The sequence below is a fragment of the Enhydra lutris genome, unplaced genomic scaffold (genome assembly GCF_002288905.1).
Source record: "Enhydra lutris kenyoni isolate GAN:26980312 unplaced genomic scaffold, ASM228890v2 scaffoldscaffold5, whole genome shotgun sequence".
Taxonomy (NCBI): domain Eukaryota; kingdom Metazoa; phylum Chordata; class Mammalia; order Carnivora; family Mustelidae; genus Enhydra; species Enhydra lutris.
In genome coordinates, this window is record NW_019154089.1 from 5,290,019 (window position 1) to 5,316,196 (window position 26,178).

Below are 26,178 nucleotides of genomic sequence, written 5' to 3' on the forward strand. Positions count from 1 at the left end.
TCTGCCCAGAGAGTACATAGGACTTAAATGTGCCCGGTGTTCTACAGGACAGGGACTTGGCAAGAACACCCACAGGACCCCCTGGAAAAGCCTAGGCCATTGTGGGGGGCCTGGACTCAAAGGGTAGATGACGCTTCTTTGGACATGGTCCAAAAGGCAAAAACTCAAACCCTCCGCAGCTAGAGCTCAACGACCTGTGTAGTTTCGGCCTCAGCAAGGCCCTGTGATCATCCTCCCAGTCCTGACCAGCCAACAGGAGCTGCCAGCAGGCAGCCCAGTGACTCAGCCAGCGCACACATGGAGCGAGGGCGGGGAAACGGGAAAGGAGTGATCATTCGCAGTGAGCGGCATTCTTCTTCCTGGAGATTCATTCTGGATTATTGCATCTGACACCAGTCATATACCAAGAATGGCTTTTTGTGCGGAAAACAAAAGAAAAATGCGAGAGTGCTTTTGTTTTATGTTCCTAGAGACTTATTCCGTTGGATTACATCTGGCATCAGCACGCCCACAGCTCCGTCGGATTGTGTTGGCAGAAAACAGGACAGGCCAAGCAAGGAGAGTGCATTTTCCATGTCTTCGAGTTGCTATAGCAGTTCCAGAATTTCACAATGTTCTCTCCCACAGCCAGGTGAATACCGAGGGATTCTAACAGGGCACACAGGGATGGGGCAGAGACAGAGAAGAGGGGGCATGGAAATTCAGGGAGAAGGGCCTGAGAAGTATGACGATAGCTTTGTCATCTCCTTGAGTTCTTGCAATCTCCAAAAGCATTTGTTCCTGGGCTCTTGAACCTCACTGGAGCTTGACACAAGGGCCACGGTTGCAGAGGTCTGCCCACTGGAGTCAAAGCAATGCTCGGTTGCCTGTGCCAACATCATACAGAGTAGACAAGAAAGGCTGAATTTTATCTTTAAGATGGGGTGACGCAACGTACGGCCTCTCCCGGGGAGTAAGTGGCTAACAGCAAGGACACTCAACAACCAGAGCAAACACTGAGTGATTGCTTGACGACCAGCAACCCAATCGACTATCTTCTAGCCCATTTTGTCTACTCCTTCCCTTCCAGATGGACACAATGAGGCATTTTCCAACTGATCCTCACAGAGATTCTAGCGTTCTACCAGAAACTGCCTTATCAACCCCAAATCCCAAGTGCCCCGAGAGCCTCATCACCTCTCACCTTTGCAAACCAGGGAAGCGTGTGTGTGTCTTCCTGAAGAGCTCAACCTCCCAATCCAGAAGGTTCCCTCTTAAAAGACCTTTCTACACACCACATTTTTCTCACTGCCCTCTGGAACGTGTTATCCCAGGAGAGTGAGAGTTTTAAAACCAATGAACTGGTAGCAGCTGGGGAGGAAGACAGAATTGAGTTGGGAGTCGTCTGCCTCACCCCAGACAGGGTCATTTCCTAGCCACATGTAGGAAATGTCGAAAACTAGCTAGCTGCCCCTTAAAGCTGCCTGGGATGAAGAGCGAGCAGCCGCCGTCCCAGTTCGGTGACAGAACAGAATTCCTGCTGAAAAACTGCTTTCTCTGTTTGCCACAACTCTGAGGAAAGCCTGGAAATTCCAGATGCATAAAACTGGGGAAACAGCCTGCAGCTTGGTCACCTGCCACCATCCCGAGACACCCGCAGAGGCTAGAGGAATGGCTTCAGCACAGTTAGCAACCATTGGGGGCTGGAGAGGGGGGCGGTGGACATCACCTAGGCGCCTTGCAAAACCATTTCTGCTTGTACCTGAAGGTGAGAGTCGAGAATCCCAGAGCCCCCCGCATGCTCAGCCCCCAAACAATTCTCTTGGCTGAGCAGCTTCAAGCTTTGAAGGTCTCATAAGGCTCCTCACCAGACATGTTACCCCAAATCTCCCAAAGCTGCTGTCTGCTCTGATTTTAGAACACTATGTTGCCACAGAAAGAAGTCAGTCTGTCAGAATTCCTCTGGAGAGCTTGTGAATGGGGGACAGGGCAGCCAGCTGGCTGGTGGCCATTCCCAGGACAAAGGCAGGAGCCCACGGTGCCAGGTGTGTTTAAAGTTTGTCTTACCTTTGGTCCCCCAGTACCTGTGTACCTGACAGTATTGTGGGAAGGTGTATTCAGCCAGTAATGTATTTCTGTCAGAGTGGCTGGAAATAAAAGGGAAGTGGATGGGAGGGAGGCTGCTTTTGTGCTCGGGGTAAATAACCAGCTGGCTAGGATTTTTTTCTTCTTTTCTTCATGTTCACACTGGAGGTTTATGCACTTCTCCAGCATTCCTTCTTCTCCATAAAAATGTGAGTCCCGGCTAAGGAGGATTTCTGTCCCTCCCTTAGCTGGCCAAACTGAGCGATTACAGTGAGCCCCTCAGCAGTTACCGAAAGCCCAGACCTGGCGTAACGAGAAGATTTCTGACTATAGGGCATTGCTCTGTACAGAGCTGCTCCAAAGGCAGTCGGCACCCAGGAGGAAACACGCCAGAGAATTTCTTCTCCATTAAATTATGAGGTGAGCTGAAAAAACACAACTAAATCACCCCTAGTCCAAGGCTCACATGAGCCCCTTGACTAAGAAAATAATTTTTCCGGGCTGGGTTCTCAGCAGCCATTTGGCCAAAGACCAGAGTCCCTGCTCCACGGTTTCGGAGACCAGGAGGGAAGAACATGTTGGTGTTAGATGGACCAGGAGACCATCACCTGGAAACAGACGTCCCTGGCTTTCAAGGCTGACCCCCTCTACAGGGTGGGGAAAGAGCACGGGGCTAGGACAGAGGTTGGCCAGATGGAAATACCTTGACCTGTGCTAACCAGATGAGGCGGCCAGAGTGGTCCCGCCATGCCACTGTGCAGCGTCAAGATGGATGCCCTTCTGGTCCTCAGATGCCGTGCTTAACGCTCATGCAAGCTGCAGGCAGGTGGGGTTGGGCATGACGCAGGCTTTGTGTACAAAACTACCACAGAATGAAAGAAACATTGCATCTGCAGCTGGGCCACAGGCCCGTCTGTAGGCCAACAGCAGCTGTGACTCTTGCCCCCTCCCCACCCCCTGCCCCGGCGGGGCCTCAGGCAAAAGCCAGCTCCAGGTCCCCTCCCCAAGACAGGAATGAAAGCGGCACCCCCACACACGGCCTCTGCCTTTGGGGCTACTGAACCACACGGAATGTTTGCAAAGCCAGGCCAAATCCATTCCCAAGACTCGGTCCTTTTGGGACCCGGAAAGAGGTTTACTTTTGCCCCCAGATGGTTCAGAAATGCAAGGGCTACACGTCTTTGTACCCAAAATACCCAAAATAGCCACCAAACCAGAGCCCTGCTTTGTTCAAGACCACCTCATGGAGCTCTTGGCAAGGGGGACCGCATGGCTGTTTATGATGGGTTCCCAACATGAGGGCCTAGGAGACCACCTCCTCAGGCCAGAATCCTCACCTACCATACTGGGGGCCGGGGGCAGTGTTGTGCACTGATAAAGCTCAGGACTTCCAATAAGAAGGCACTGCCCTCTCCAGCACTCTGAATCTCCCTCACTTCTGCTTCTGACCTTTGGCTGCAGTGCCCCACACTGCCAGTCCATCCACTCCTGGGACCTCCCCCAGGAGAAAAGAAATGGGGGAGGACCAGGCAGACTGCTCTGCCTAGGGGCAAGAAAGCCCAAGCTGGACAGGCTGACCTGGACTCCCTCTACTCCACCATCTCATGGCGGCGCAAGGACATGGCATTGGGGGCCCCGGCCACGCCTCCCACCGTGCCTCTCACATAGCACACACCAAGGCCTCCCCAGACGCCACTGCGTGTGAGGATTCAGGGCACATGGGCTTCTCTTCCCTCAAGCCCTGACCGGCCCCATGGCCACCTGAGAGGCAGGGCAAGGACAAGACGGGAAGCATTCTGGCAGGGCCCTGGGACCTCACACTCCTGAGCAGGTTACTTCATGTGTAGCAACCAGATAGGGGCCCGGGAAACGCGGGGTCCCTCCTGAGGAAGCTTCAGGACACAGCTGCAAGTCTGTGAGCCCAGAGCCTTGGCCACAACAGGGAGCGCTGTCTCAGGGAAGGGATTCCCAGTTCTCCACAGAGAGTGGAAGCCAGGCCTGTCAGGTCCCACAAGCGTGGCCTGTCCCAGCGTCACCACCACCGGCGGCCAACAGGTGGCAGGAGAGCTTTGGGAAGCGCTCACCTGAGGGCTGGGGTTGGTCTCCGCACCTCGGGCCCCGAGGTTTCTGGAGCTCCAACACACAGGGAAGGAAGAGCCAGAGAAAGGAAGGAGGATGGGGGGCGCGGGAGTCGCCCAGCCAGGTGTGTCCTGGGGGTCCCTCGGCAAAGAAAGTGATCTAGGGCTCGAGCCCTGCATCTCCCCCACTGGGGGCCAACCTCACTTGGTGCGGAACCCCCGTGGGGGCCTGGGCCTGGAGGGTCCCCACCTCAGGGTGCAGGTTTCCCCCAGTGCCTGAAGCCCCCACTTGCACTCTGGCAGATCCCCTGGACAGACCGCGGGCCAGGACCTGTGGGAGCCAGGCTCGTCCCCTGTCCACACGCAGGTTTAGAATTCCCTGTAAAGATCAGGAGCCAGGAGCCGGGAAGTAGCTGATAGAGGTGAGAGAGACTGCCCAGAGATGGGGGGGGGTCGTGGCTGTCACGGGCACCCCTTCTTACTTCTTATCAGCAGTGATGATAAAATTACATGTTTTGAGACCTGGAAAGGTGAGAGAAGAATTTTCCCTCTTTACGAATAACTGCAACATTTCCTACCACCAAATTCCAAAGCTGACAGAGGGAACCCTGCAGCCGTGCCACAGACTCTGCTCTGTACGGCCTCACGCGTTACCGACAGTGAAAGGAATCCATCAGGTTTAATTGGTTCTGCTCTGGTCAGAACGGAGGGCTCTAGAAGCCTCCCATATACTTTACAATTTTAAGTTTGAGATCCCTCGACTAATGATGTGAAACTAGTGTAGTGTAACACCCACTGCCCTCTCTGCCAGTAGGAAACCATTTCTGCAGTGCGCCTACAAAAAAAAAAAAAAAAAAAACCCAACCCAAACCAAACAAATAAATCAAATGATTTTACAATGAGGAAAAGCCGTGCGCGGGCTGGGCTGGGCTGGAGCTCTGTTTGGGGGAAGCAGGCAGTTTGGGTGGCTGGAGCGTCTCAGCCATAACCGGGCCACGAGCAGCTTCGCTGGGCCCGGGGTGCCTGCAGCTGGGAGCTGCCTTTGAGCCTCCTCCAGCCCTGCACGCTCCGGAAAACAATCGGGGCCACGAATCCAAAATGACAGATTGAACAACTCCGGTTCTGGCTTTTATATTTTGGTTGAGAAAGAAGGTGATGGTCTCACCTGGGAATCACTATTAAATAATAAGCTTATAACGTATTTGCTGATGGCAAGAAAGACTCTGCTCCAAATTAATTTTAAAACAAGCTGCTGATAGGGCTTGTCCTTAGAAGAGAGACAAAGCTGGCAACAGGGTAGACTTAGGCAAGGGGCAAATGTATGGAAATGTACACAAAGTCGCCAGGTCCTTTTGCTACCTGAAAGGACCCCTGTTAACGTTCAAGTCGGTTCTTTAAAGATTTACAAGTAAACTTTTTTCCCCCCTCTGCTGATTAGAATATATAATATTAGAATATTAAATGTTTAAATAACATTTAAGGCAGGCTCCAACTCTGACAGTTTCAGCTTCTCAGAAGTGCAGACATTTTTTTAATGCGTTTACTTTATTGTGAAATTGCAATTCGTTAATGAAAGAGAATTGGTTGCATCTGTCTGTTTACAAGTTTTAATATCCACCAGTCATTTGACCAATGTAGAGAGCAAATAAATATTTCCCCCCCATGTCATTTTTTTAATTTCCCAGAAACAAGCGCTCCTTTATTATCTGTAACCTACTCAAATGAGAATTATTGTTAAATAGTTGCAGGTTTTTATACCTGCTCAAGGGTTTAGAGCCCAAAGCGCCCTATTTCTCTGGTGCATTTTTGTTGAACTTAAATGCAGTCTTAGCTGCCTATCTTCTATTACTCAGGGTTGGGGGGTAACATATCTCTTTGGAAAAGATAAAGAGGCTAGCATAAAAGAGAGAAAATAAATAACCAGTAAAGACGCCTTCGGGTCACAGCAAGCAGAATGGGACTGTTATCCTTGCGCTAGAAACTCTGCATTTATTTTGGAAAATGCAAACAAATAAAGGGGCAAACCTATGAGGCTTAACCAAAGACTCAAATAATCCAACCCGCTGTCTGTTGCCCCGCGTCCATGTTGGGCTTCAAGGGAAAAGTTCACACAAAACTGGGTTTGCATTTATTGAAGAAATTAAGGTGATCTGAATCAATACTGACAATGGAGGTCTACAAATCACTTATTATTCCTTCACCTACCAGAGGGAAAGCGTCTATGGGAACTTTATACATGGGAATCCTTGCGCTTCTGAGAGCAAAGGCACAAAAGAGAAGCCTTCCTTGCTGCTGTTTAGAAATGATTACAATTAGAGCTAATACCTGAGCATGGCTGATTTTCCTGCCGTTCCTTCACCACTTTAACATCGGAAGCGTGTGATCGGCCCTCCAGATGCCCATTATTAATTGTGCGCTCTTTGATGTCTGAACATCGGTGGAATCTACAACGGCATTAATGTAAGAAAATAACGCCTCCTGAAAAATTCCCAAGTCACTGACGGGTGCACACTGCATGTCCCCCCTTTGTCTGTTCACCTTCAGCGGTGCTGTGAAAATATCCCCAAAGCCCAGACATTCTGCCAGGAGTTTTGGCAAAAGATGGATTTCAAAACTCATCTAAAATTTCCACTTTGCGGGGGGGGGGGGGGTTGCGGGGAAGGACACAGCTGGCTCACTCGAGAAGTATCTATGTGATCAGAAGTAACAAATTTCTAAAATGCTTAACGTTTCCGAAATTTGCATAAGAGGAACTCTAAAGAAAGAAGAGGGATGCAGAGAGGAGGAGATGGGAAACAAAGGCAGAACACACTTCCAGCAGACAAGTGAATCCAGGACACCTCGTTACCCATACCTACGGCTCCCTGATGTTTATTTTCTCCCAAGAGACAACTTTATTTTTTAAAGGCTTATCATGAGGGAAATTGCTGACGAGAGGTACATGGCTCTTCTCAGGCAGAACTCAAATAAAGAGAGATATTGTTATAACATGGTTTCTTGTGTGCTATTTCAAAACAAATAGACTTTTGTTTTTACAAACCATTTATTTGCGGGGATTTATTTGAAGAAAAATTTTCCTTCGCAAAGAAAAATTTATAAAAAGCTACATGTGCAGATTACTTGACCCGCTGCCTATCATAACATCTTTACGCATCTCAAGGATTTAACACAGTGAAAAGGAAAAGAGCAAAGAGGGTTTGAAGGGCAGCCCAGCACGGTTTGCATGGATGGCTGCTTTCCTATGCAGAGCTCAGGAATACATCCATCCCAGAAATATTTGTTTATCGTGAAAAAAATCTTTGAGCCACCAAATATTGAATTCTTTCACATTTTTGGGCAAGGTCTTTTTGCCATCTGGAATTAGATATTTTACTGAAGCCTGTATTTTCAAATATTAGGTTTTCTATCATCCTCTGAAACTCTCTCCAGCACAAGAGCTGAACGATCTCACCTTTCCAAAAATAGAGGGGGGACGAGACGACCAACAATGAGAACTTTTAAAGAAAAAGCAATCTCTTCCAAAGAGGGAAGCTAAAAGAAAAATATCACACTGTTGTCTCTTTCTTGGAGTGAAACTAAATAACCTCTGACAGAACTCAAAAAAAAAAAAAAAAAAAAAAAAAAAGATCCGGAATTCACTATCTGAAATGATGCACAATTAAAAGTAAATATTTAAAACAATCTCCCTGCTCAAAGGACAAACTGGAAAATTAAACATTCACAGCCAGGAATCTTGAAATCTCGGTTCTCCTCCTCATACTTTACAGGGGTACAGAATCAACATGGAGATGGGGGTTTCCGAGTGTTTCAAGATCCCCTCTGCAAACAGTATCACAGCTCCTCTGTGTACAAGCCCCACAAACATAACGACGCATTAGCCAAACGTAAACCCTCTCTGAGTTCTCCGTAAATCTAAATATGTATGAAATTAAAATTGAAACAAGGAGCAAGTCTAGTGTTAGTCCTTTCAAAATACTAATTTAATAACTCTCCAAGAAATAGAGTGTTTTAGGAAAGGCAACCCAGATGTCAGCATATAAAATCAAGCTATAAAGTGCCCTTCAAATATATTTCAATCATTTTTAAATATTTACATTTAATAAGGACAAGTTTTTATGGCAAGAGAGAGGTAATTACACTTATCATTAATGGAAAAATGTCGTTTTAATGGCTTGTATATTGATTTGCAAAAGGTGAAGTAGTAACCTAAAATAGGTCATTGTCTTTTTTTTTTTTTTTCTGTTCCAGCAATTTGTTGCTTTTTAGCAAAAGCAAAATATGAAATGCTAGATGTGCCGGGGTTAGGACTGGGGGGGGGGGGGGGGGGGTTGGGGGGGAAACACTGTTAAAAATATATTCCCTCTCACACATTCTCTTGTCTTTTCTTGATGTCTCCTGTTCTACTAAACTGAAACCCCAAGTATTTGTGTTTTGGGGGATAATTAGAAGAATCTTATCAGACTTTTATAGCCCTTCCTAATGAGACTATTTATTTGGCAAACATTAGCCAGCAGAAGGAATTAGTAACACCTTGATACAGGTCCTTACTGAAGCTGCTACCCTCCCGCTTGCTAGACACAAAAGCCTATCTTATCAACAGACCTGGCTTGGTGCGGGCAAGCCGTGGCTTCTGAAAATTCACCAGGGGTCAGCCTTCATTAGTCAGAAGTTCTGAGACCCAGGGCAGAGCCGCATTCAGGTTTGGCCACTTTGAGGCCGGCACCCCTGCTGTAACTAAGGGCAGCGGGTTGCTGAGAAGACAGGGAGGGGCCGGAGCCCAGGAATCATCTGGGTGGGTCCCGGGGGAAATATCACTGACATGCAGCATGCCCTTCCTCCTGGGAAGGGCCCAGGCCTCCAAATCCCAGGGGCCTTCCTCTTTACAAGGAAATACATATACTTCAGGGATCTCGGAGAACAAAACGAAATAGACACTCTCTGCGTGTCTATGCCAGCTGGGAAAGCCAGTCAAAGGGAACTGGTTGGTTACCTGTCCTAAAATACCTCACTCCTCCCTAATGCCCTCTTTATTTTGATGCTCTGACATAATCTCGGAGTGAGAGTATTAATTAAACGTGATTTTAAAAGTGATTTAAGATGAATTCATAAATAAAATATTCTCACCTCTGGCAGGGAGGGCAAAGGGCTTTGCATGTCTGGACTGGGGAGCCCTGACACATTCTGGAACTCTAAGAAGGGCAGACTAGAGAAATAAACAAACCATTTGGGGCCAGCTTTTCAGAATCCACCAACGTGGAATTCCCAGTTCAAGGCTTCTGACTTCATGTTGGGCAACCTGGCGAGAAGGGACAGCCTGGAGGTGGGATGACAGGGGTTAGGTTTGCAAATGACCTAAGGTGGATAAATATTTGTAAGACACTTTGAGAGTTAACGAGCTACCCAAGCACCCCAGCTACAGAAAAGGCCTCCATTCTGTCACTTAGGAAAATTTTCAGGGGAGCTCATGTTTGAAGCCCAAACCAAAATGGAACCTGAAGCAGCAGACCCCTGCGGGCCCACGGCCAGTCTCTGAGTGGCAGATGATTTCATAAAAAAACACTCCGCCGTGAATTTGCCCCGAGAGAGGCATTTCTTTAAACTCCAGTTTCTGCCATAACCAGAGAGCCCCTTCTCAGCTGTTGGTAAACCCACCTGTGGTTCTCTCTTGGAATGCTGGGGGTGGGGGATCACTCCTTTCTGGCAAAGCCCATGGACCCTCACCAGAATTCGAGAGCAAAAAGACCAGCCTGGGTGGCTGTCATCCCTCCTCCTGAGGCCAGGTTTTGACAATATCCAATCCTTGGAAGGCAGGAAGGACGGAGGCTGTCAGCTCGGCCTCACTCTCTTTGTTTAAGACAGGCACCCTAACCACAAAAACAACTCTTGCGATTGGCAATGCTTCCATCTCTATAGCAACCGGCGCTTCTAGAAAGGCGAATGCATTGGTTTGGGACTCACAGCCAAATTAAAATTTCCGAAGCTCAGTTTGCTCCTCATCCATTCCCTACCCCTCCTCTGGGACCTTCAAGAGCTCGGGTCTGGGGCATCTCTGATGACTACATAGCAACTCAGGCCTCCAGCTGCTGGATTTCTCAGAGGACAGGCTGTGCACCGGTGTCCCAAATGCTGAGATACTGGTGTTCCCCACCCCCTCCCCGCCCACCAAAGGCATCAGCTGGGTTCCTTGAGCCACAGAATATCTGTTGGACTGAGGTCTCCATAGGGTGAGGACAAGCAGGAGGACGGTCTTCCATTCCAGTTATGGAAACAGCTTGGTCACTGAGCACTCAGGCTCCCACGGCCAGAGGAAGCCACCCTGGGCTCTGCTCACAAGGGACAGTGGGCTGGAGATGCTCCATCACGGACACCAGCATACTGGGGAGGAGAAAGGCATTCAGAGCCTCTTCTGCCCCCAACAGTCTCACTGACCAGACAGTATGAAGCGCAGATGTACCCTAAAACCGTGGTACACACAACGTGACCCCCACAGCTCCTCAGATGCCTGCTCAGCCAGACAGAATGGGCCTAGCAGTCCCTCCACTCCCCCCACAAAAGCAATAAGGAAACCTGAGGAAGGAACGCTCAGGCCCAGCCTCTGGACCATACATGTGGGGGTTGGCAAGGACGCGAAGAACATCTTGGTCTAAACCTTGGCCTCTTGCACACGTCTTTGGCCGCGTCAGTCCCTCAGCCTGGGTCAGGTATGCGTTCCCAACTGTCTGAGTCAGTAACAATTTGCAGTGAGGACCTTTTCCACAAACTAGGAGAGACTGGAGATGGGCTATTAGTTACAGCTCTTTTCATGTGGAATTACTTCTCCTGGCACTAATACGCCATCACTTGAAAGCCGTAACCCAAATGGACGGGCGGCCACCCCAAGCCGGAGCCGCCTGGACCGAGGCAGTGGTGTCCATGTGCTAGCTATTACAGGGTTGTTTGGGCCCGTCCCCAGTCGGCGTTTGTTGCTGCGCACGGAGAAACTGCTGTCAGGAAATGTTCTTTTCTAAATTACATAATTAGGGTATTGGGGAGTGCAGTGAAGACAGATCGGGGCATCACTTGTTCTTACTGCAAGCTAGGATTCAAAGCACATAAGTAAACACTTAAACTACGTGAATGGTTTAATATTGATTAAACAATGACCTCGGAGACTAAACTCTGAGCTGGTAGGTAGAAGGAGCTGGAAGGAGAAAAAACAAAAAGCCTGCTAAATAGTTGCATTGATTTACAGAGAAGTGTGGACTTTGACCGGACAGATCAAAATCAGGATTTGGAATGATTACCTAAAAAAAAGTCCCAGGGTCCCAGCCCTGCCAGCGGATGGCAGGGCTGGGGGCTAAATGGTCAGGGTGGGGGTGGGGAAGGGTCAAGTTCTTCCCTCAGAAAGACAAGCTTCTCACCCACACCCACTTCCAGAAACGGGGACTAAGGCAAAGTGCCGGCTCAAATTGCATTTCATTTATTGTTTCTAACTACGGGCCACGGACTTCAACTTGATTAGAAAATTGTGCTGACGCTTCCTGTGAAGTGTATCCTGAGCCTTCCAGAGAAACTCCGGGGGCCGGGGGGGGGGGGGGGGGGGGGGGGGTTGTCTGCACGGCCCCCTCTTCGTCCGAACGGTGTTCTCACTGCTCAGATGCCTGGGTTTCTCGAGGAGCTGCCCCTCGAGAAACAAACGCCTGGGCAGGAGGCTTCTGCGAGGAACCACAGCTGATTGGGGCAGGTTCCCTGAGTCCCTGGGAAGGCAGCCCCCTTGCAGGGTGTGGCCTGGAGAACAGCGGACGGACGTCTCCCCACTCATTTCTGGGTACGATGCACCCAGCTGGTCATGGGGTCTTTACCAGTGGGAGGCCCAGAGCCACCCCCCGGCCTCATCTGCATGCAGACCTCAGCAGCCCCCAGTCACCTCCCTTCCCCTCCTGGCCTGGCTTGTATGTTTGCTCTTCCTTCCCCTCATCTGTGGGCAGGGAGGAAGAAAGCCACTTGAATGGGAACAAGGCTACCGATCAATGAGAAAACCAATGATAACAACCACTGAGAGCTTGTAAAAGCTTACTCCATGCAAAGCGCCTTAAATTCATTATTCATCCCACTGAGTCATCAAACAATGCTCTGTATGGTTATCTCTCCCCATATTTCAGATGATAAAACTGAGGCAAAGTAAGGGTAAGTGGCCCCAGATTACAGCATTTTTACAATTCTTGTCTATTTTACAAGCACCTCCAAAGCTCTAATTTTGTGCCAGGGGCTGTTCCAAATGTTTAAGAAATATTAGCTGATTAATTCCTCAGTGCAAACTCCAGTCACTAGTGGGACTATCCTCAACTGAAAACGAACTGAGGCACAGAGGGGTTAAGTTACTTGCCCCAGATCACACAGCAAGTGACGAAGACAAGATTCTAAGGTTGACAGTCTGACTCCAAAGCCCAAGTTTCTAACCTCGCCACAGGACTGCAGGCAGTCCTTCACAAAAAGTCCCTCACAAACCAAACCCTTCCACCATATGCAAAGACACAGCAGGAGCACTGCACTGATGTGGAAAGAGCACTGATCTGGGAGTCTACAAGCCTGAGCTCTAGCCCCACCTCTGCTCGGTGGTGATCAGTGACACACCTCCTCTCTTTGGGCCTCACTACCACCTAGGCCCAAAGGTGACGGGAACCCAGGGACCCTCCATGGTCTCAAACTTAGCCTCTAGAAGATTAGTGGAGTGCCTGTAAGTTTGCTGGGCGGCCCAGGAGACTGGGGAGTTGTAGGAGGAGACCTGTCCTGCTGCTGCCCAGCCCTCCCTCACCTTTCCCCTCAAGCCAAGCTTGGGGGACCTCTCTACTACAGAAATCATAGTCACTGCCCTCCTCCCTTCTATCTGCACAGAGGCTCAAGCTTCCAACTGAACATACAACCACATCCAGTGATATATCCACCTCTGCCAGGGCTCTGTGAAACCAGTGAGTGTGGCATACGGTAACCTTCTTCTCGTTTATATGTTCCAAATATGTTCAAAGAGGAAAAACAAATAGATCCCTCCCATCCATTGCCGTAAACAGCCTAAGTACTAGGTGTGAGAACCCATCAGGACACCTTGCACAAAGCCCTCCAGCTCAGCTACAGCCCTGTCCCAGGCGCCCACCCACACCCTGCCTCTGGGCAGGGCCAGCACCTGGGCCCTGCTATCTTTTGAGGACCTCCCTCTTCTCTCCCTGTTCCTTCCACTGGGCTCAGGGCTCTACTTCCACCTCCCAAACCTGGAACAATTCCACAGAGCTGAACTGGCTGGCACGTCGCGGCGGCGGGCGGGGCGGGGGGGGGGGCACTGCCACACACAGCTGATCCTCATTATTCAGATTCCATACATGCCAATCACCTATCACCCACTAGCTAAAACGTGCTTCTCCAAGAACCAATGCCTGTAGCATCTTCACGATCAGATGTGGACAGGCACAGAGCAGCGAAAATGGTGAGTCTCCTGACGGGCATGGCCCCAGCAGAGGACGAATAAGGCGACCCTCTGCCTCTTGTTTCGGCTTTCATAGAGGAAACCAAGGTCCTGCTCACCATCTACACAGTGCCATGTTCTCCACGTATTTGTGTTTTTTGTTGGTGATAGTGCTGTTTCAAAGAGCCCCTAAGTACAGTGCTCAAGCAAGGTCTAGTTTTCCTTAGGTGCAAGAAGGCTGTGGTGGGATTCTGGAGACCACACCCATGTTAGAGAAGCTGTGATCAGGGTTGAGTCATACCACTTCTGACCATGAGTTTAAGGTTAACTAATCAAATATATATGTCAGTCAAATATAGATTAATCAACCCCATATATATATTTTACACACACACACACACACACACACACTCCCCTATTAAAGAGGGTGTCTTTAAACAAAAACCCACATAAAATAAGGTTATACACTGATCAGCTGGTGAATGTTGGGACCAGAGGCTCCCAGGAACGGAGCCCTGGATGCCCTCTAGGAGCAGGAGCTCCTCTTTTGCTATTTCAGAGTCGTGGTGACTTTCTAGAACATAACCGCCATGAATAAAGAGCATCGGCTAGGGTTTTATTCCTACTAACGGTGGCAAGCTGAAAGGAGGTATGGAGCCAGCAGCAGGGGTCAGCCACTCTTCCTGCCGACTGTCTTCCCAGACCAGGTCAGCTCCTCCGTCACCCCACAGAATCCCATCTTCTTTAACAGTAGTGTTTAAAATAGTAATAATGTCCCCTAACACAAAGTGAATGCTTGCCGGGGACCAGGCATATACTCATGACTTCACAGCTATCTTCTAATCTTCTTGTGTGCCGTGAAGCCTAGGAGATTACGGGCCTCACGCCCAGGGGAACGTGTGCTTTCTCGGAAAGCGGTGTGTCCCCTCACTGCCCTGGGTTCCTCAAGGAGATGGCTGGGCATGCCTGAGAAAGGCCATCACTCCACGGATTTTTAGACCATTGTCTGACTCTGAGGGCAGAGCAGAGGATTGAAGAACTAGGGACTCGGCCCAGCCTTGAAACAGTGGCCTGAGAGGGCAGCTAGCCTGTCCCCAAGCTATATCCCAAAGCTACGCCCGATGAGCCAGTGCTTCCCCTCTGTCCTCGCTTGCCTCATGTGAGAGCCACCAGGTCACCTGTCCCCTCCCTCCCAGCTTGGCATGGCAGAAGAGCCCAGACACCAGCCTGTGTGCCAAATTTCAGCCTCTACCCTACCCTAGTTGAGATGGGAAAGCCTGAAGATGGTGTCACTTGAAACACCGGTGGTCCTGGACCACTGCTGGCTTCCCCGTGGGGCCCCACGGGAACATCCCGCTTCTCTAACCACTGGGTTTTCCCATCTGTAATGCAGAATGGGAATAATCACTCTCCTGCCTCCAACTCTTCACCTTTATGGTCTCGCGGTTTTAGGAGACACACAAGCAGGGCCAGCAAAGAGCACAAAGACAGGAACTGTCATTTATTGCCACTGATGAAATTAAATGAATAATACTCCCTGGATGCTAAAGAGAAAAAAAGTAGAGCATTAATCATCTCTCTCTCTCTCTCTCCCTCTTTTTTTTTTTTTTTTTTTTTTTTTTTACATTTTCCCACCAGGGCAGGATAGGTTGAACTCCTCAAAAGGAAAATGCAAATTCTCAGAATATTCCTGCCACTGAGCTCCCCATGGAAGGAGGCATACAAGGCATTCACTGACCTGTCATGGGTGCTGATTACCTCCAGGATGCTGATAGTAATTCTCACAGGCAGAGAGACTGAGAAAAGCTCAGCAACAGCCGCCTAAACGTGACAGGAGGGAGCCACAGACCCCTATCCGGCTGGGCCCTGGAGAAGAGGTACATAGGGCTGAGCAGCAGGAGGAGGGTCAGGACAACCCTCTCTTCCTGCTGCGAGGTAGGAGCTGTCACCCTGGAGTCCCAACAGCCCCACTTGCCTGTTGGCTGCCCCTGCCGGAAACTGCACGGCCCGGCCCGGACAGCAGGAGCCCAGGTAAGCCGCCCCAGGTGCAGCAGTGACCTTGGCTGCAGGAAGTCCTGTCACCCGCCTGCAACTAATTGCAGCTGCTACAGAGGAGCCAACCTAATTACACAAAAGTATGTGGCTCCCACATTCCTCGGCCACCACACATTCTCACACAGCTCCCAGGAGATGCAGCCGCGGACTCCCGCTCCGGCCCCAGCTTCTCGAGGTTCCACGGAGCCCCCAAAGAGGCTCCCCTGTCCTGCAGCCCTCTAGAAGCTCTTCGGAGCCCAAGCCGCCCCAGCAGCAATTCCCTCCTCTCCCTTGCCTGCCTCTGAGCCACTTAACACTCATCTTTCCCTAATGTAAATATTTAATCCCGTGCATTTAGAACCTGCCCATCACCTGCCCGCACCCAGTTCTCTCCTCACCCAAATGGTGGGCTGGACCCAGGAACAAGGACAGGAGTGTGAGGGGCTCCCCCACCCAGCCTGACACCTCACTGACATTTCACCACCAGCCCTGGGAGTGACAAACACTGGGGCACTGATGAGCTGTGCGACCCAGGGCAGTGTGTGCGCTCTGAGGATCGCTCCTCTCAGCTGACAAGTGGCTGCCACCACCTACCTCAGAGTTCATCAGCCATCCAAATCCAACACGGTGCCTGGCGTGCAACAGGGTAGACCAGAACACTTATTGGATGGAATAGTGAGCCTAACGTCTGCTGAGCACAAAGGTTGCTCCAGGATCTGGGGCATCTCTGACCCCTCATCCATCCACATGCACGTGTCCCCCCCACCCATTGAATCATCGAGAGCTGGGGTTGGGGGTGTAGAGAGCAAAGGAAAAGGTGGATGCGGAAGGGAACTGCCAAGGGCCCAGGACAGGGACTCGCCACCTGCCACCTTCTTCAAAGGACAATCAAGGGACAGCTTTCTCATGACTTCTGGCTGCAGGACTATGTGGGGAACCGTGTGCAGGGCCCTGGGGCAAGGAGGGTTACACACCCATTATCTCTTTCAGCCTGAGGACGCCTCGAGGCAGAGTTTTGTCTCTGTGAAAATGATGAGGAGATGGAGATTCAGAAAGGTTAGATCATTTGCCTGAGGTGACACAGCGAGTGAGAGTGAAGCCGGGCCTTCCCCCCAGAGCAGCCGTCTGTCTGAGTCTCTGTTCCCAAGCATCTAACACGGCAGCCTGCTCTTTGTTCATTATTGTTCTACTCTCCAACATGGGGTCAGGGAGGTGCCCACTGAGCAAGTCCTACCAGTTCTCTAGAAAATGTACCTCATGAGCCCACCTTCCTTCCCTCAGCAAACAGGCACCTGAGCCCCCAGAGTGCAAGGAGGCCAGGCCCTGTGAGGATACGTGGAGGAACGGCAGGCTGGCTGGACGAACCCCTTGCCTACTAGTTCTGCACAGACAGAACCTGTTCAAACCCAAGGGCTACAGCGGGGTAATGACCACCAGAAGGACCCTATGCAAGGATGTCTGTGTCCTGCCCAAGAAGTCTCACAAAGCCTGGGAGGCTTCTGGGAGGGAGCGACCTCTGTCCCCCAGGAAGGATGAAGAGGACTTCGACAAATAGGATGGGGATGAGGTAAAGGAAGCATGACCTGCTAAGGTGTGGAGGTGAGAAAGCAGCACAGAGGGAGGACCCAGCTGACAAGAGGAGACTCAGAGGGCCTGTGGGCCTGGGGCAGAAGTCAGGCTGCCCTTCCAGAGGTGGTGGGGTGTTGGCCTTCACGAAGCAGGCTCCTGGGAGCAAGCAGAGCAGAGCTGGGCAGGGACTGGCCTCCTCCCCGAGCTGAGGTCTCCCTCCCCGGGCAGCAACGGCACCTCTGGCTCCATGTCACCTAGAGTCCTTGGGTCCTCCTGGGAGGGTGAGGGGCACAGCATGACCTTCTAAATCGAAGGAAATGTTCTTTCCAGCCTTCTGAGGGACTCCTCTCTGAGGGGGTCAAGATGCTATTTCAGAGTGGAGAGAATGGGCGTGAGGTTGCCCTCGCCCCCAACTGCCACTCCTGCCTATGGAGGGTAGGTGGGCACCACCACCAATGGCAGCATGTGTGGGGTGACCCCTCTGCCTCGGTGCTGCCTTGCCTGGTCCCCTGGGCCAGGCTCCAAACTGGGGTGCCCTTCTACCAGAAACCACCAAAGGCCTGAGCCTTACCAGGGAATCCTAGCAGGACAGGAATAGGTCACCCCATTTTATCTGCCTTGGACACACCACTAGGCCTTTACATGTACTATCCCTGCCCTCACCTGCCTAACCACTACTTCCTCTTCAGGTCTCAACCCAAACCTGCCCTCCTTCTGGAGGGCTCTCCCACACACTCCCACAGTTCTCCATACCACCAAGGCCCAAGGGGCCCACCATCCACCACTCCCTGCTTCCAGGTGGCTGTCGTCACAGGACTGTGACATCAAGGGCAGAGGCTGGTTTAGCTTCTTCACCCAGGCTGTGTCCCCAACTCTTGCCTGGGCCACAGTCAGTGCTTGATAAACACCAGCTGAAGCAACAATCCCACAGCCGCCACATCCTGACCTCGGGACCGAAAGGACCCCGTCTCATCTCCCAGTTAGACCACTAGTCCCAGGCATGAGGCCCAGCATCTCCTGCTCCCCCGATGCCTGCCTGGGCCTCAACAGTGCTTCACACAGATGGGAGGCTCCCTGAAGACTCCAATTTAAGTCCCCACACTGCATGTGCATCCCACCCCAGACAGTCCCTGCTCGCTTCCATCTGACCCAACTCCCAGGGAGGGGCCCTGGCTCTGAGGAGAAGGCACAGTCAGGGCCAAAAATCCAGAGCTGCTCCTGCCATGACTTTACGGTCAGGATAATCCCCTGGCTGCATGGGTGCATGGGCAGCTGTCACCTAACTGCTGTCACAGCCCAGAGCCCTCTCTTCTGTCTCCTAGGTCATGGGGACAGGCCCAGAGGCAGGCAGCTGGCTCCCTCACACCCTGAGGTAACTTCAGCTCTCCTAGGTCATGCTTCTGAGACATCCCCTCAGGCTGACACACATGTGGTCCCTTTGTCTTCTGGGACCCTAATTCATTTCTGTTGACAGGATTCAACACCCTTACGGACCTCAAGGGAATTCGAAGGGGCTTCTGACCTGGGACAGCCTCCCTCACCATGGCCCCCCACCACCATAGGAAAGTTTCTCTAGAAACATCTCACAGGCCCTGGGAGATGTATGCAGAAGGAGTAAAGGATGGTTCCTTCTACTTGGAAAACAAAGTCCTACATGGACTCAGAGGGAAAAAGGGACACTCTCTTCCCCATATCATCACCACACCCCCTCACCTGGGTGCTGTCCCCTCCTACAGCTAGCCCTATTTAGTCATTTACAACCCCAGCCTATTTATAGGCTATGCTCAGTCCCGTCTTCATGTTTTAGTCATTCTACCCTCCCCCACACCATCTCTCTCTTTCACCTCCACCTTCCCCATCCTGTATCTGTAGACTATACCTCTTTCAAGATCCAATTTTCACTGCCACTTCCAGGATGCTTGTATGCTCTGACCTGCCTGCACTAACCTTTTCTTCCCCATTTCCAATCAATACTGGGTACAACTTTCCTAGCCCACCTGGTTAGGATCACACTTCATTATACCACAAGCTGTAAGCTCCTCTGAGGTAGGGGACATAGAAGGGCTAACTCTCCAGGACACAACTACTCCTAATAGAATCTGGAATTTTTTTTTTAAATTCTAAATAAATGAATGAGGGAGATATGTGATAAGTACTTAAACATTCAAATATTCATAAAATATATGAAACATCTATGATCCTTAATATATAAAGAGCTCATATAAATCATTAACAGAAAGAACATTTAATGAGAAAGGAGAAAATTATGTGGACAGCTAATTTAGACAATAATAAATCTAAGTGGCCAAAAACAATAAAAAATATACTTAGCTTCTCAGGTTAAAAAAAAAAAAAGCAAATTAAAACAACAATAAGATATTCATTTTTTTTCTCTAGTAAAACAAAAGAGAGATTTAAACTTTAAACATTTACTACCTAATGTTGGAGAGAGCAAAGGGAAACAAAGGGAACTCTCAAACAGTACTGGTGGGAATGTCAATAAGGAAAAAATTTCTGGAAGGCAACTTAGCAAAGGGCTCAGAAGCCTGAAAAATGCAGACACCTTTTTCACAAATTTAACTTCTAAGCACTTCTCTGAAAGAAATAATCCTGTGAGTGATGCTTGTACAAAGATACTTGCCACAGTGTGGCTAATGAGAAAGGACATACACAACTAACCTTTATAACCAAATGTAAGCGAGGTTTTGAAAACTGGAGGACATTTATACCAGGGAACACCATGCAGCCCTCACCAGTGATAGAGTACAATGTGATAGGCTACCATGACATACTGAGATATACAAAGTAATATATACCATGATATGTTGCTAAGTGAGATCAAGTTATAAAAATGGGTCATATGGTTTTATAAGAAAAAGAAATATAAAATAATAAAAAAATAAAAAGGTAGGGATGCCTGGGTGGCTCAGTTGGTCAAGCGGCTGCCTTCAGCTCAGGTCATGATCCCAGCATCCTGGGATCGAGTCCCACATCGGGCTCTTTGCTCGGCGGGGAGCCTGCTTCCTCCTCTGCCTCTGCTGCCACTCTGCCTGCCTGTGCTCGCTCGCTCTCTCTCCCTCTCTCTTTCTCTGGCAAATAAATAAATAAAATCTTTCAAAAAAAAAAAAGGTAATTTTTTTTAAAGTCCCCTACTATTATTGTATTACAATTGATTAGTTAGTTCTTTTATGTTTGTTATTAACTATTTTAGGTGTTTGGGTGCTCTCATGTTGGGTGCATAAATATTTACAATTGTTAAAAAAAAAAAGAAAAGAAAAAAAAAAAGAAATATACATAGAAACAAAAAGACTAGTATATACTCCCATATAGTACTTACCTAGAATATTGCTCATACATCAACGGTTCCCTGATAGAGCCACTGACCAAGAGTCAAGATGGCAGACGACCAATAATATTCCCAGCCCCACCCCCATCCCAACCCCACCCCACCCCCAACAACATGCAAGTTGGCATCCAGTACAACCTAGGTGTATGCACGCATTCCCCCACCCAGCCAAGCTAGGTGATTAGCTACCAGCCAGCAGCCCAAGGCTGCTTTTGAACCTCACCTGAATCTATTCACCAACCAACATAACTCAGAACAGATTCCTAAGAGCCACCAACTGTTGCCCCTTACAAGAAGTCCCCAGCAACCCCCTGTAGAAGGTGTTAGCAGACAGCTGTCCTCTGGACAGTGGCTGCTGACTTCAGGTGTCCAAGAAGCCCCAGAGCCACATGATCATGAATATGATATGGTGGACCCAGCCATGAGTGTAACTCAGAGAGTCATGGCACCCATCTATGAATTGTCGCATTAATTCACTTAGGAGGCGATGACTTCATCCATCACTGAGTGGCCCAGTAAGCACTTCCCTTGGGTCTTCCTCATTCCTGCAGTGTGGGGCAGGGGGGGCACGGAGTGGGTGCTGACCCTGGCTCCTGGCCCAGCCAAGCCCAACCACAGGCAGGGACTGGACAGCGATGCGATGGTGATTTCCATTTCTCACGCACTAACAACTGCCAGGGCAAGGAGATGTGAGAACCCCAGCACCCTGATCTGTAATCTGGGGACAGGAAGCAGTTACATAACCTTCCTAAGATCACACAACGAAGAGACGGAGCTGAAGTTTGAACTCGGATCCTCCTGGCACTTCCGTGTTACTACCTCCCGGATGACAGGCTTCCATTCCCTAACCACAGGACAGCCACCACCAGAGCTCCAGAAGCCCGTGGCACTGGAATCAAAGCTGACTGAAGTACACAAACCCAGGGCCAATTCCTCTCTCTCCCAGCCTTACCCTTGCTCACAAACAGAAGAGCCTGGGACCGTCCAACTGCCGTCCTGGGCTAAAGATAGTATCATGGATCGGGAACAAAATTTCAAGAGAGCACCCACCTGGTCCAAAAGCTGCTGGATGCCTGGTTTTCTCACAGCAGGGAGGCCCTGTCCAAACTATCATGGGGCACCCTGGGTGCTGCTCTCGGGGCTGGGGGCCCCTGCTATTAGGGTGGGCCTGGGTGGGTGGTGCAAGGCGAGGGGGAGGAGAGCAAAGGGGGCTCACTGTGCAGGACACTTTTGCTGAAACCACGAAGCAAAATATTTTCATTCATGAGTTCATCCAGCCTAAACATGCATCTAATCCCCAGGAACTGACAGTTCAAAACGGCTCCCAGGCGGGAAAGAGACGGAGCGCTCAGTTCAAAGGAAGAAGGAGCCAGGCTTTACTGCTTATCACCCAGTGACCATCAGCAGAGTTGAGAGCTGCCTGGGCTCCCCAGCCCCAGCTCCACACCAACCAGGGAGGCCAGTGTCTTAAAGGGCCAAGAGCCTAGCACAATTAGTTCTCCGGGAGGAGGGAGGGGGGCTAGGGATCTACAAAGCAGTGTTCAGCACTAACCAGGCGCAGGATTTCCATGCAAGGCTGGCTTTGAGTTCAAGGACACAAGTTTAGGCCACTCTGAGCCACAGGGGCTGGCCCTGGAGCCTTGTCCAGCTGGGTGGCCAGGGTCGCTACCTGGAAGGCAGTTTGGCTGGAATAATATCTCCCAAAGATGCTTCCTGGGCAAAGAGTGTTTACACAATCCAGAATTTGCAATCTCTTCTGGGACATCAGGTTGTCTTAGGGATTGGGGAAGGGAGGGGAGCAACACCCTTGTGACCCCTGCTTGACTTTGACTGATACTTAAAATAAAAAAAAAAAAAATTTAAAAAAAAAAAGTGTTACCACAAGCCAGTCCCTTGAGAAACTAATTTTGCATGAAGTTGACATTAGGTATATATTTTCCCATGGGGGTCTCTTCCCCGTCCCAGCAGGAGCAATGTCTGAATACTTGGGATTCTGGCAGCCTTGCCAGCCCCATGCTAGCATATGGGCAGTGCTACCCGATTTTCTGGTGAGAAAACTCAAGCACCCAGACCGGGCATGCAATCTACACCCAGAGAGAAGTCCAGTCCTGTGTCCTACCCTGCAGGCTGGGGGACCCCGGGCTGCAGCTTTCTGCTTGGTCCTCCCAGTTTCCCTCATAGAGACAACGAGAGTCCCGAAGAGCAGCTAAGCCCCAGTGTCTACTGTACCCAGCAGATGTCAGGTGTTTCATCTGCTCTGTGCCAATCCCCTCACCCTGCAAGGTAAAGCCCCACTTTACAGATGAGAAAACTGAACTTTGGAGAGGTGAGGTCATGTGCCCCAGAACACATAGGTAGTAGATGGGAGTCTGAGGATACGGCCCAGGGCTCCCAAAGCTCCGTGTGAGCCAAGAGACAAGATCCAGGTAAGCCCAGGACCTGCTTGCTCTTAGGAACTCCTACCTGGTGCCATCTGTCCTCAAGCTTCCAGGGAAAAGCATCTCCCACCTCAGGAGCAATACCGTGAAAGGCAAACACCGGTCTGCAGGTGGTCCACGCCACCTGGCCCCTTTCCTGTCCCAAGCAGCCCGATCTCGTCCACTCGTCAGCCTGCCCTGGTCCCCACCCTGCCACTTTCATTGCCCTTTCAGGAAGAGACCTTCTTAGATCCCACTCACCAGGAGGCTGAGCTACCAAGAGAAATCCTATCCCAACAGGAACATTCCTACTACCATACCAGACAACGGCTTCAGCACCATGATCAGGACATTCTGGGACTCTCCCCCAAACTACAAACCCTATAAGAACTTTTCCTTGAGCTTTGTGTGGTGCCAGATTCAGTCAGAGGAAAGAACTCTCAATCTGTAAGCACAACCCTGAGTTCTAGTTCCAGCTCTCATTGTGAGCTCAGGAAGCCATTGTGCCCACATGACACTCGGGCACAGGACAATCCTGTTGGGGCTGCCAACTCCTGATGTTAGTTAAAATACTTTGCCACCAAATGAGACAAGGCTGCAGCTGGGATGCAGGCTTCCTGCTGGCACTGGACACCATACCCTCAGACCAGGATAGTGGTATACCCCAGATACACCCAGGGCTCACGTGCTCTCCAAGGCATGCCCCAGACAGAACCCTAAGGACACGATCCCCCGTGGATTCTTACGGTCCCTGTGCTCACTGGCTGACCTGGCTCTGGGATACCGAGCTCCAAGGTGGGTGTAGAACTCAGGTTGGAGTAGGACAACGTGGGACAGTGGCCATAAAGAGGGCTTTAATCCAACCTGCCCAATTACAGGTCTCGACTCTGCTCCACTTTAGCTATGTGACCTTGAGTGAGTTCCTTCACCACCTGGAGATCCAAACTCCTTATATTTTAAATGAAATAATAGTCTCTAACTCACAGGACTCTTGGCAGAACAGGAAACACAGAAAGATCTTAGCCCTGAATGTCACACATCTAACTGTCCAATAAGCGACAGCCCCACCGAATTATGTAACCGCCCCAGATCTGAACAAGGGTCACAGAAGGGTCTAGATCAGCACTGCTCGATAGAAATAGAATGCAAGTCACTTGTATTTTTATTTTTCCAGAAGCCACTTTTTAAAAACCAAACACAGTCAGTCAACAGGTGAGATTAACCTTAATACTTTTTCGTTAACCCAATATACCCCAAATATTAACACTTTAATATGTAACAAGTATAAAAAATTATCAATGGGATATTTTATGTTTTAAACACTACGTCTTTAAACTCCACTATGTATTTTTTACCTACAGGACCTTCGGTTCAGACTCTAGATTCTTCTCAGAAATACGTGAGCAGTAAGTACGTCTCCTAAAACGCAGAGTGGTACAAAGTAAATTCACATACCCAAGTTGTTTCAAACATACCTCAGAATTTACCAGTGACTTTTTGAGTCCTTGGGTCTGCCTTTGATAGTTATCTTTCTCCTGCCTGCTGGCGGGCTGGACTTGTTTAATGAAATTTAAACTAATTGAAACTTCTCTAAGTATTGAAAATTCCACTCCTCAGTCCTCCTAGTCATGTATTAAGGGTTCAAAAGCCTCACACAGTCAGTGGCTACTGTCTTGGACAGCTCAGGTTTAGGGACCTCAGGAAAATGAGATCCTGAGAAGACCATCTGCTCAGGAGCCCCATCGCAGTAGAAACGGGACACTTCTACAGGGCTGGGACGATAACGGCACCCGAGACCGGCGATACCCTGGAGGGCTTGGTGTAGACTGTATACGCCTGTGGAACCTCTTGCTCCCCTAGCTCTGGCCCAGAAAAAAATCCTCTGAGCCACCCACTTTGCCAATCTCACAGCTGCCCTGGCCAGGAGAGGTCCATCAACTCTCTACATGGACGTGCCTTTCTCCACAGCCGAAGACTTGGCTCACAAACAACTCTTGGAACATCAAGGCAAAAACGATGAAGATGTTTATCAACTTACTAACTATTCTTCTCTTTGAGACATGAGCCAACATTTGATTGTTTCTATGTGCATGCTGGAAGTATCTTTGTCGAGAGAGAGAAACAGAGAGAGAGAGAGAGAGAGAGAGGAGAACCCAGCACAAGCTAGGTGGGCCAGCCTGCCAGCAGGGAACAGAGAGACTACTACAAAAGAGCAGACCAAAAGACTCAAAAAGGAGAGCCCCCAGGACAAACAGCAGGGCCTACCCTCCGCAGACACCCCAAATCACACCCCAGAACAGCATGACTATGGCCTGAGTTACTGTAAAAATTTATCTCGTGCACTCTGGCCTTCTGAGTCACAGAAAAACATTATGAAAGATTTCCATGAAGACAGAAAAAGGAAGCTGTGAACCATCTGGATAGCCGGAAACTGCAGGGTCTCTGAAAAACAAAGCTCTCTGAGGGACACACCGGCGTGTGTTTTAAAACAAACAACATAAAAGGGTACAGCGGTCATTTAAATTTGGTTGATAACACAACTCCTGTGTGCACCCTGATCTCTGGATACACTTTGTCTGATATGTGACTCCCCCAGGGGAATATAAGCTCCACGCAGGCAAGGGTTTATTTTACTCACTGTTGTATTCCCAATGCCTGGCACTCAGCACACTGGATGGATGGATGGATGGATGGATGGATGGATGGATGGATGGATTCCAAGCCTCCTCCTAAATTCAACACCCTTTGAACACTCAAGAAATATGTTTCCCCATGGGTCACCCCAAGTTTGGCGCTGATCACATTTTCCATACGGAGAACATTCTAGACGTTTGGCTCAAAAAAACTACACACTAATATCACTCACCCGCATCAGGTTCCAAACTGTCCCCAGAGTCCTCCCTCTCTCTCCAAGCCACAAGAAGAAGGGGCCAAGACAGCAAACACTTCCGGGCCAGGGGCACAAGGTGCATGGCTCCCAGTAGCAGGTCCGTGCCTCCCCCATACCTGGGCAGTCAGACTCCGGACTTAGGGGGAGGATGGAAACAACCCTCAAGTCAGCGCTTGGCGATTCTACAGTATCTGCATGTGGTGGGTCCAGAAAATGGAGCTGCGTGGGCAGCAGCATTTATACCTGTGCTCAGTTGCTGCTTCATAAGACATGGAAAACGCTCTACCTCAAGGCCATTTGACTGCAGGACACACATTTTCGGATTAACAGTCCTGCGTGCGAGA